Raw genomic sequence first — 13,311 nt, forward strand, 5'->3', positions numbered from 1 at the left:
GTAAGTTCTTTGATATCTTTATTCTTCATGGATGCATGAACATAGCAATGAACTTCTTCCCATGATCTTTTCGTGGACTTAAAGAGTCATGTGTACATTTTGATTCTTTGTGTTCATCCTGTCTTCACTGTAGGGTTCCTGTGCTTCAAAATTTAATATTGTTTATCTGTTTTAATTCTATGTTGAGTTATAAATCCTCAATTACATATTATATTACATTTATGCTTTACAGTGTGATCATGTAGAATGGTAAACCACATCAATAGAAGGGTCTGTTTATGCTGCGTGAACATGTGGACATCCTGTGTGGTCATGCTAGTTTTCCATTCTTCTACAAAACCCTTCTAAACACCTAAATCACTTCAAACAAACACATTAAGGCAACATATGGGAGTGAAAAAAACAAAACAAAATATAACTAATACTTTAATCTTGGGTTACCTCCCAAGAAGCGCTTCTTTAATGTCATTAGCTTGACTTATATATGCAACTAACATTATCAATATGGTGAAAAAGCCAATAAATGCACATATCTATGAATCACTATTAAAATTATGATGTGCAAATATATATTAGATCCATAAAAATATAAGAAACTTTTTATGATCCATACTTTCTCAAGATACTTGAAAAAATCAAAGTAGCTAGAAAAGTTGTCAGAATAATTATCATAAGTACTACTCATAAACTCCTCCCAAATTGGATCCTTATATTCATAAGCAAGACTTTCAATTTTATCAATTTTAAATTCCTCCTCAATTATAATTTGACACTCATCAATTTTTACCTCGTGTACCAATTTACTAAGCTCAATAATATTCTCTAAATATGGTAGAATTTCAGTTGCATCCAAATTATCATTAACACACATGGGACCATAATTATCTAAACAAGTAGTCTCATCAAACACAAAATTGTCATCAATTGCTAAACAAGAATTATGGATCGTTAGAAACATGACACAAGGAGGAACTTGAGGACAACCATCATGCATCACAAGTTGAACTTCCATTATAAACCTATTCCTTTTAGCATTCTCCTTGTACCAACCTATTGATTCTACTTCACATAAAATATCACCATTATTAGCAATCTCAAAATAAGAATCATCAAAGTGTTTAAGAAGTCCCAAAGAAAGTAAAGAAGGATTAGAATGAATCAAACTCTCATCAACACTATTACATACATATGAATCAACATTGTATTGATTATCAAAAGAACATGAAAAATATGTTCTAGGAGGGTAGGGAGCATAATATGAGTTGTAACAATCGAACGAGTTCACTTGATAAGCATTAAAATCCTGAAAAGAACTAAAATCTTGATATCCTTCTTGATTGTTGATGAAATCTTGAGCGTTATCCCAGCCAAAATTGTTGTACATGTCGTCTCTTCAAATCGAACCTTTACGTTGTACACCTCAAAGAAACCTGTAGACACACAAAAGAAAAACAAAAGGAAAGGAAAAAAACTATATACAAAAATAAAATCCAAACTACAAGAAACAATTAACTCAAAATCAATATTGCTGCCTTCCCCGACAGCGGCGCCAATTTGATGATGTGTATTTTTAGAGTATCGTTCGTAGTGAAGGACTAATATCAATACCAATTCCAAGTATTTTACCTCTTATAATTCAGAAGTCTAAATAATAGATTGATGGTTGTTTTAACTATCTACTAGTTTAATGTAATAAATAAATAAAACTATATAATAACCGTGAGAGAAAATATTCCAAGAATCAGCTAAAGAACTGGAACCACAAAGCTGCTTTTATGAAAGGTTAGGTTTCAGTTAAAGAACCCACCATATAATTAAGGGCGCTAATCCCTAACAATCGTGTGTTATATAAGACATATCTAACACCAGGCTCCAGAATTCTTCCGCGGAAAGGAGAAAAACCCATTCATCAAAAGATATCCGCGAAAAGGTAAAAAAAAATCCTTAGACCCGCGCCCTTAAAATTTGGATTTGACACCCCTGTAATAGTATGTAGATAAAACTTAACCGGCACACTATTGTCGGGGAAGAGGAACCTAGAGCTAAAATGCAAACATCATACGAGAAACTATAGGACCAACTTGTGGCTTGACATAATCAGAATATTACCACATCGCTTTCTTAAGCCACCTGGTATTGTGATTTCCACCAACATAAGTTTCAAAGATATGATACAATCAAGAAACTTTAGTAAACAATGAGTTACACATTAATGACTGATAAAATCAAGGATCCCATTTTGATCATGAGATTCCAACCTAGTTAACCAAATAGTATGAAATTTCAATAAACCTCGTTCTCACTCATGTTAACCAGGTTGAAATCCTATAATCCAAATGGCATGTAGATGATTTAACAAACAAACCGAAAAACTCAATATGGTTGTGCTTACCACAGATCTAAACCAGGGTCCAAAAGAAGATCCTAAGTGGCGTTAACTAGTTGATCATCGCTGAAATGTAATTTTCCGCATTCTTCAAAGGACAGAGGCTGACGCAGCAACTCCTTTATGCTGCCAACTTGACGGTCTTGTATCCCACATGGTACAATTCGATCAAAGGGTGTAAGATCTGCTGTTACATTTACTGATATTCCGTGATACGTTATCCATTTGGGTGCACGTACGCCAATGGCCGCAACTTTTTGATCCCCTAAAGTAATCAATCAAATGTTTTCAGAAAATGTATATCTAAATTATTTAATGAGGATGAATATTATTGAACATGCTTTTATTCAAATAAAACCATGGACACATTATAATTATGTTGTGCTCCTCATCCTTTAGTTTGTAATTTTTTCACGCTCTTGATTCAAATATGAGCAAGATTTAGGTTTTTTTATGTCCTCCTTAGTGTTTTTAATTATCAAATTATATAGGATTATGATTTTGTCTTTCTTATGAATGTTTCGGGTACTATTCGGGTCGGGCAATTGGGTGAATAGTCTGGAATTGCGGCTCAGGAGTTTTTTTTGTGGTTCCCTATTAAGGGAATTAGGGTTGATATTCCGAGTAGTGGGTTGATTTATTTTGATGTCGGGGTTGTGTTTAAGAAGTTTTCGGTTTCTTTATTTAAGTCTACGAGGGAGTGTTTGGGGATGGAGGGGTGGTTATCGGAGGCTGATGGGCTTGTTTTGGTTGATAAGTTGCACGGTGGTCAGGTAATGCAGTGGTGTACTATCCGAATTGGATTTTGAAAGGGATGGATCCATGGGAAGGAAGGTCCGGGGAGTGTAACCTGGTTGCATGGATCCAAGAAGCTACGTTTCTGCCTCTCCCTCTCTCATCGCCTCCTACACTCCCCCTGGCCGGTTCCTCCAGCTTCGTTTCCCTCATATTGATCGATCGACTTTGTTAGCGAACGAAAATATTGACCGAAGATATTGTATGGATACCGTGAGGCATGTATAGAATACCATGAGGCATGTATTGTATGGATTATCTTTATATACTGTTATTTATCACTTTTTAGATTGTTTTTATTTTCCTAGGACACATAAATTTGAGCACACTACAGCCGGGGGTCTTTATCAGAAACAGCCTCTTCATTCCTAGGAATGAGGGTAAGTCTGCGTATATGTAACCCTCCCCATACACTGCATAGGGCGGTATAAAATGGGTGTGATGGTGATGGTGATGGTGATGCTCTTATTCAAATAAACCAACATAGTCCACCAAACATCGCATCCAATTGTTAGCTAACATCAAGGTCAAAGTCTATGTGACTACATCTGATTCATTTCTAAGTCTGCATCTTCTATGTATTGGTTTTAAACTATTAGTCATTATAATGGTTAAGAAGCACAGGACACTGCGACAGAAATCTCCCCTGAATAATAATTAATAAATTGCATTTGGAATTAATTCTCTGAACTCAGGTGACTGAGTAGGATATATACGATCTGCCTCATCAAAAGCAGTCAACATTCATCCATGCTCTGAAACCTCACTCAACAAAATCGTCTGTGTGATCAAAACAAAGAAGATTATCCAGACAAGAAACTTCTGAAGGGAGAAAACATCTTTTAAAGATAACCAGTAACCAAACCGAAGACGGTAAACAACTGCACCCAATAAAATTGTGACGATCATATACTGAACCAAAAAAATAGCAGGGAAAATTTTGGTTTTAAAATCTAACTGCACACAGACCAGACCAAACTACACTTCTATTAATAACATATAGATTTTACATATATAAAATGCAACTAGCTTGTAACTTGTAAATGATATCAGACAATCAGTAAATAGTGTATAACTTATACTTTGATCAAATGTTAAGTAAACACAAGATTATATAAATTATAACACAACTAGGCTGGTGTTGATAAAGGAAGACTTGACTGTCAAAGTTTGCTTAATTGCAGATTATATATTCTTGTGATAAAAGTATAGACTCAGTGTTTTGACATTGGTTAATTATTTATATTACTTAGATCTATGTTCCCTGTATACTTATGGTTCAACTACTAGTTAAAAATTGACTTATTTTTTTATATTGTTTGTAGAACCGAAATCATGACGTTGAAAAGTAAACCATATTTTTTTTAAATCGAACCAAACAGCTTTTGATAAAAGTTTTTGGTGCTGGTTACCCAGCTCGACTATTGAAAAGCACATGAATCTCTCTTTCTGGAAAGGTTCTAGCTACTGAACTGATCAATCTCATGGCAGAAATATGCAATGTCATCTTGTTTGAATCTTTAGTCAACTAAACCAGCTAACTCCACAACAGCCTCTGCCGAGAATTCACCTTAAAAGCTGCTCACCTAAGTTCAGTATCTGATTATGGTGCAACGGTAATCTATTGTGATGCAACGGTAATCTTCATTACCGTAAAAAAAACAATTCATCTGCAATTGCCCTCTTGCCATCTCAATCAGTGATCAGTCAAAGATAGCATCCCATTTTCTTAGTTATTCTCCTACTACTCGAAATACTACCTCTAGCAACATCCTAAGAGCCTGAGAACAACCAATATTCAACGTCATTTCCAAAGTCACATTCCCTCCCCCTACAAACACCTACCCCATCTTCGGAATACAACTAATAAGATGCTCTCACTTTATAAAAAATAATGTCCATCCATTCCTCCGAATCTACTTATTTATCTGAACAATCGAATCTATACTCTGCTCCATAACACTTCTCCTCTTTGAAGAATCAACAAATTTCAATTTTTGAATGACATCAATGTAAACAAAGGCCTGAGATCCTAAAAATTCCTCTCCGACCACAGGCTCATTCTATGTCATTCTAGCAATCAAATCAGCCACAACAATCTGAACGCTCGTAAGTGAGCTCCGCAAATCACCAACAATAACAGACACACCTAGCTTATTCCCAATCACCCAAACCTCTTTTGATCAATCACTATCATAAGCGCATTGGACATCATTCAATAAATCACATTTTTTTTAACACCATAGTCAAAGGCGAAATGCCACATTCTTTAATAATAATCTTTTCATTCCTAATATTATCTTTTGCCACAAATGATATTTCATTAATTCCTTTAATCTTACCATCTTATTCACCTATAAAAATCGAAGAAAGGTAATCCTGAATCAGCCCCTCACTTTTTATATTCAAATTGAAACCCTAAATTTACTAGGTTTCAAATATATGTAAAACTAAATTTAAGCAAAAATCTATTCCCATAGTTACTATAGCAAAGTAAAACCTTTGTTGTATAATAACAACACTCAAGCATAAAGCATCATAAGAAGATGTAAAAATAAAATACATGAGGAAATATATCGATACATAAGAATTCTCAATACGTACCACCCCAAACCCCAGTCAGACCATCTTGCCTGGAAACCTTTATAGTAAAACACGACGATAGAACTCGAATCACCACCTCCTCAAGAGCTCTAAGTTACCAATGAAGATCCATAGTGTGGTAACGAAGATTAAGAATGGGATACATGACTAGCTACAAAAAAACAAACTACTGATAAATAATCAAGTTTGTACTAAGTTAATCAAGGAACACAGAAGATTAAAATTTGCACCATAAAATGTTTTACTATCAAACAGATAAATGTTCCACATAATTGGAAAATCCAAACTTTTGATGAAAATATCTTACCAAACTAATGATATATAGTCAAGTCTGTAATTAGTTAATCAAGGAAAACAAAATATTACAATTTGCATTGTCCATTGTTCTACTATTAAACATTAACTGTTACAAATAATCGAAAAATCCAAACTTTCATTAAAATAGCTAAATAACTATCCAATTGGCACAACAAAATTCCAAAAGTACCTGTCCTGGACCATGATAAGTAACTTCACCACCGCGACCAGTTCGATAAAATTTCTTGATTCTTTTTAAATGATCCTCAGAACTACCTGTTCCTAATGTATAAACAAATGGATGTTGCAAAACAATAACAATATCACAGAAATCTTCATTCTTATCAACCAATTTTTTTCTTTCTTCTACAATTGATTTTTGCCAAGTCCAAGCCTTGACATAAGGAACTAGCTCATTGTGCATATCAAATACATCACACCTACAAATGCACAATTAAACCAATTCAGAGTATAAAATATACATACATACGCACGTACATGTATATACAAAAAGACAAAGGCTTTGTGTGAAAAATATAAAGGTACCTCCTTTTTGAGTCATGGGCTATAGGAATTGCTTGGGATGAATTGAAATTTGAAAAATGTATTGAAGGGGTTAATTTTCTTTAAGAAATTTGAGGTGGGTGTATCACAAAACTGGGGTTTATGATCATATTGTAGACTAGTTTAATTAATATTTTTAAGAAGATATGAAAGTTCATTCATTTGAACAAAAGGTATGAGATTTTAACAGAGTGAGAAAGAGGCGGAGTAACCAATTTTAAAACTTGAACAACAATTACTAATTGTCAATTAGGATATTTAAGAATAATTTACTTTTTAGCAAAAAAGTTGGCCTGTTTGGCAATACTTCCTCGGTTCCTCCATCCGACACATTTAAGTCATATTTACCGAACCAAATATTAAATATTATTTTTCTAGTATTTTAAAAAATTAAAAATTATATATTAAAATAGATTAAATCTATTTTTCTTCATGAGAGTATACAGATGTCAAAAATATCTCCTATTACCACTATTAATGTCTCTTCTCTCTGAGAGTATATTTTAAACCCTTTGTTTGCTCTTCTCCAGATTTGGACTCTACCTGTCATTTCTTTTTAATTTTAACATAAATCATCAGGAGAATCACGTGATCTCTTGCATGCTTTATGGTTTGAATCTAGAAGTGAATAGAAATCAATCGTGCACACACGGTATCTGACGAAATTCCGCAACGAGACGGAGTTTGTATTGGTGGGTTCGAGATGGGTGGATACAAACAACTATTTAAATTTGTTTCAAGAAATGCACTCTTACTTCAACTCATACTATACTTCATTCAGGTAAGGCCCATGTGAAGAAAACCATTGGGCGGGTATTATCTGGCTTATCTTTATTTACTTTTATATATCAATGTTTAGAATATTTTTTTATTTAGGACACATGTATTTGTGCACACTACAGTCGGGGGTCTTTTCAGGAAACAGTCTCTTCATTATTTGAAATGAGGGTATGGTTGCGTACATCTAACGCTCCCCATGCACTATGATAGGCGGTATTAAATGGGTACGATGATGATGATGATGATGATGATGATGAAATCTATTTTCGATGATATTTTTTTTTATTTAATTATGTTAATAAAGTCAAAATTTAGTCAATTTGACGGAATCAAGTCAAATGCCCTATCAAATGTGACACCTAAATGAGATGTAGGGGTACAATTTAAGTCACTTGACTTTACTTAAAAGCATGTACAATGTCAATTTATAAGTTGATAAGTAAAATTAAATGTTAGTAACGATTTTTTTTTAATTTGTTTAAACTTTTTATTTTTTTATTAGTTTTAGTATTAAAATATATGTTTTTTATTTTTTTTCTAATTTAAAATTTATGAAATAAGATAAATATATTTAAAAATTACTTATTTAGTTCTAAATTATAAAATTTTGAGTAAAATTATCCAAACTCTATATCTTATATTATACTAGTTGGTAACAGTGCGAAACACGAGTTCGAGATTAAAAATAGTATCATATTATTATTTGTATAAAAATTTAAATTTCAGAATAAATCTTGCGAACACAGATTAAAATAAATAAATATTGTTAATTATGTAGTTAAAAGAAATCGAATTAAAGTGATTACATCGTATAATTTTTTTAACCAATATGGCTTATAAATCTATTTATATTTCTAGTCATGTACATATTTATTTTACTTGTTATATTAATCTAACATGTTAGCTTTTACTAGTAGGATTATTTAAAAGTAAATCGACGCTTGGATGAACATGAACAAATAGAATTTAAAGTGCAAAATATATGGATTTTTTTCATAAATATTCAAATTTTGCAAAATTTTGCAGAAATGCTATCAATTTTTAAAAATATCTGCGAAAATAAGTGACATTTTTGCAACCATGTTTGCAATTTCAAATTATAAAAAATTGTAAAAATACGTTCAGTGCAACCATATTTGCAACCTAAGATACAACCCTAAATGTTACACTATTTACATTAAATTGTAACTGTAAGATACAATTGATGATGTCAAGGATCAATGAAGACGACAACATTAGTGTTCCCGATCAAGCCATGAAGCAAAGCTACATGATTAACTGGTTGAAGGAAGATAATGACATGTGAACTTCATATTCCACTACACTTAGGAATGGTCCTAAGTATTTTAGTAGAAGTGCAAGTCTTATGTCGTACTTTGCATTTTAGTTCTTTAGTCTGTTTAAAAATGATCAAGAGCGGACTGGAGTATTTTTCTATAAACAGTATCAAGCCTAAGAATTCTATCTGGAAGAAGATCATAAAGATCATGCCTCGGAAGAATTATGAAGAAGCTTGGAGTTGGATAAATCTATTTTGGGAAAAATGCACTAAGTCAAGATCTCTAAAAATCACAGATGAAGAGCTATAGAGAAGTAACTCAAGGAGTCCAGATGAACTATCGAGAAGTCATGTTATGTCACTCGAGAACTCAGAAAGCTGAAATGAGCGTTCGAGAACTCAGATAGGAAATTTAGCCATTCGAGAACTCTAACAGCCTCGTTGGTCATTCGAGAAGTCCAAAGACTTTGGAGAACCAAATCAGCTCTCGAGAACTCTAGAAGACATAGGATAACTCAAAGAGAACTCAAGACCTCGATAAGTCATAAGCAATCAGAAGACTATGTGATCTCTATAAGTCACAAGACTTATCAAGATTCAGTTATCTAATATCAAACTGGAAACCTCGAGTGATGGACTCAGGTACAAAGTACAACCTGTTAAAGATCCAAGATATGTAATCTAAAAACAGTCCAATCACCTGGACTGAAAAGTCTACAAAAGCAGCTTGAGGCGTACAAGATCTACAGTAAAGATTTATTGACAGACGGAGATCCAGGATTTGTGCAGTGTACAGAGATATGCTAACCTAGAAATAGGAGGTTCACTTTTCTATTTATAGAATGACAAGTGACCAATTAGAAAAAGGCAAAAGCAGTTTCTATTATCCGTTGTGTAAACCTGTAAACCAACTGTTAACTGTCTTATAAAGTTAACAGTGGTCTCTAGTTAGAAGGTAACAATTTTAGCTCAGATCTTGTAATTTCTCTCGAGAAGAAGATAGGCACTTTCATTGTAAAAAGGCCCAGAAATTTTGTAGCAAGATTTTATTAATTTTAATCAAAATTAAGCGATTTTTGAAAAGAGTTTGTGTCCATTGTTCTTACTACTTTCAGTTATTCATTAACACAAATTCTAACAAGATTGAGACACTTTGTTCACCATACAAGCAAAATCAAGAAAAGCCTAAAAATCAAGTAAAACACATTCACCCCCCTATGTGACATTCATACCTAACAAGTGGTATCAGAGCAAAATCTGAAAGCAAACAGATTAAAGATCTTGGAAGTATGAATTCACAGAAAATCAGCAGCATCAAGATTCCTAGTTTTGATAAGGCAAACTACACTCTGTGGAAGAAGTAGATGGTTCTTTTTCTTAGATTGGCTAATCCTCTGTATATTCAGATTCTACAGAATGGTCCATTTGTTCCTATGGAAATAACTGAAGAATCTATAGATGAAGACTTAGTCATTCCTGTATTTTATATCCCTAAAGATCCTTCTAAGTATACTGAGCCAGAAAAATAAAAGGTCGCTTTGGACAGTGGTCTGCAACTGATTCTTATAGAATCACTTGACAATGTAATATACAATAACATTGTCAACTATGAAACAGCCAAGCAGATCTGGGAGAAGATAGAGATACTTTGTGAAGGTACAGAGGAAGTTAGATCTAATCAAAGGAGGATACTGATGTCGCAGTATGAGGGTTTTATGGCAAAGCCTAAGGAGGGAATCACTGATGTGTTTGAAAGATTCAACAAGCTGATAAATGACCTGCAGTTCCATAACAAAAACTATGAAGCTGAAGAAGTGAATCTAAAGTTCTTGCTCTCTCTCCCTGACCATTTGGAACAGAAGATCTCAGCCATCAGAGAAGGGAGAGATGTGAGTAGAATGACTCTGGAAGTCTTATATGGAATTTTGAAATCCTATGAACTTGAAATGATTCAGAGGAAATCCTTGAGAGCTGGTCAAGGGCACATTATGGATGGTTCTAGTGCCTTGATTGTCAATGACAACCAGATCTCGGATGATGAACCAAAATTTCAGACTTCAAGCACATCTACCAATAAGCCAAGAAACATTGGGTCGCATGAACAAGTCACTCTGGAATTGGAAGAAGATGAGTTCTACACCCTCGATGAACTAGATGAGCTTGATCAATCAATGGCTTATCTGGCAAGAAAATTCTCTAATATTAGAGTAAAGAAGCCAAGGTTCTTCAAGGGCAAAGGACATTCCCTAAACAAGAAAAGCAGCTGGAAAAAGGGGAAGTACACATCTGACAGCAAAGGAGGCTACAAAACTGGATCCGTTGATAGATCAAAAATAAGATGCTTCAACTGTGATGAGTCAGGACACCTTGCTACCGAATGCAGGAAACCTAAAAAGGCAAAGAAAGATAATGCTTATTTAGAACTTGAAGCAAAGTATAAAGCTCTCTTGAAGAAACAACAGAGTAAAGCCTATATTGCAGAGGGAAAGAGTTAGGATGATTCTGATAATGATGAAGGTTAGGAAGTTGGAAACTACACACTCATGGCTCTAGAGGAAGGGGAGTCATCTTCATCAAAAGCTCAGGTACCAATCCTTACCACCACTGATTTAAATGTGAGTCAATATAAGGATACTGTTGAAAGGATGAGCACATAAATGTTTCATATTCACACGAGTATGGTGGCTGCTAATAAGGAAGTTAGCAGACTGACAAAGGTCAATGAGAAGCTTAAGATCGAGAAACAAGACACTGAATTTTTTTTGGTGGAGCTTGAGAACTTGAAACAAGAAAATATATATCTCAAGAACAAGCTCAAGTGTGCAGGTGAAATTGAGGTAGTGCTATGGGACAGACTTGAAAAAAATGATTTAAAGATGAAGTCTTTTAAGAATGCATCTAATTTGGTAGGACAATTCCATGAGAAGAACAAACCATGTGCTAACATAGCTATTGGGTTTGATTACGATGCCTTGAACAACAACAAGAAACATGCAGATGACAAGGACAAGAACATAATTAGTGAAGATGTCCCAGTTATGCTGAGGAAGGTTAAATTACCTATGTTCAAGGCTGGAGAAATTAACTTCAGTGAAAGCGAGCTGATCATCAAGCAAAAACTGGCAGATGAAGATGCTGTAAAGCAAGATGATGCAAGCTCTCCTGCAACTGAAGTTAAGAGAAATCTCATGAATGATCCAGATCTGAAGACACCAGTCAAAGACATCAAATCAGAAGGGCTCTGAAAGAAGAAGTCAAATAGAAAGAAGAAAGGAGGAACGAACAAAAGTAACAACTTTGGTCATAATGCAGAAGCTCCAGGAGGGACATGTGAAAAATATGGCTCTAAGGATCATTTAACTCACCTTTGCAAGAAGGCAGTTAGTAAGCTAAATGATGGAGCTTGCAAATACAATGAAGCACAGGGAAATGATCCTTTTTCATTCTGTGATAAGTTTGATTGCATTCCATGCAACTTGAAAGTAATGCAGAGTTGCCGCAAGTTGAGAGTGGATTTCAAGGAAATCAGTACTGAATCTATTCCTGCCTTGAAGAATACACAAATAGATGATCTTTTATCTGAGAATTCTAACTCTACTTCTACTAGATCAATTGACAAGGATGAAGAACCCAACACTGCTTGGGTTGCTAAACACACTTAATCCTCATTGTGTACAGGGCAAAGTGAAAAAAGTCATATGGATCATCGATAGTGGATGTTCAAGGCATATGACAGGTGATAAGGCCCTGCTATCACAGTTTGAGGAGGAGGCTGACCCATTGGTGACTTTTGGAGACAACAGCAAAGGATTCACAATGGGATATGGCAAGATAGTTTCTGGAAATGTTGTCATTGAAGACGTAGAATTGGTCGCTGGACTTGAAGCGAACTTTCTGAGTGTCAGCCAGTTTGCAGTCTTATTCGACAAAGATGAATGCACCTTCATCAGCAAACAGACCAGTGAAATTGCTCTGAAAGGAGCAAGGAAAGGAAGCTTATTTGTGGCTGATTTCGAGTCAACAAATGAGGAAAGAGTCTGCTATTTCTACACCAAGGCATCTGCAGAGCAAAGCAACTTATGGCACAAGAAGCTCTCTCATCTAAACTTCAAAACAATCAACACTCTTGTGAAGAAAAAGTTAGTGAGAGACATGCCAAAGCTGGAATTTGCTCAAGCTGAAGTTTGTGAAGCTTGTCAGAAAGGAAAGATGAAAAGATCTAGTCACAAATCAAAATCCATGAGTTCTATAAGTGCACCCTTGCAACTTATTCATGTGGATTTATTTGGCCCAGTAAATGTCTTATCCATTTCAAGGAAAATGTATGCACTTGTGATGGTTCTCTTTCTCCTTGGTGGAGATTGAGGAACAGATTTAGCTCTTGAAGTTTTGAGTCTGGAGGATGTGTCAGCTTTTACAACTGGCACCTTTTAAGAAGTACCAGAGGTTGGTTTGGTTGTGGATTTGGGTCTGGATTGTGAAGTACTGACAACAGGTGCTGATGTTGGTGTTTGTTGAGTAGTGGATGGTTGTGATGGTGCTACATCAGGAAATATTGTTGTGTAACTGCCTGGGATAGTGTTGACTAAGAACTGTTTGACAGATT

At 34.6% G+C, this 13,311-nt stretch overlaps 1 pseudogene; it reads right to left on the bottom strand.

The window, feature by feature from the left end:
- Positions 1-2,424: 2,424 nt before the first annotated feature.
- Positions 2,425-6,979, bottom strand: LOC141679796 (octanoyltransferase LIP2p, chloroplastic-like; annotated as a pseudogene).
- Positions 6,980-13,311: the final 6,332 nt, after the last annotated feature.

The sequence above is a fragment of the Apium graveolens genome, chromosome 8 (genome assembly GCF_009905375.1).
Source record: "Apium graveolens cultivar Ventura chromosome 8, ASM990537v1, whole genome shotgun sequence".
Taxonomy (NCBI): domain Eukaryota; kingdom Viridiplantae; phylum Streptophyta; class Magnoliopsida; order Apiales; family Apiaceae; genus Apium; species Apium graveolens.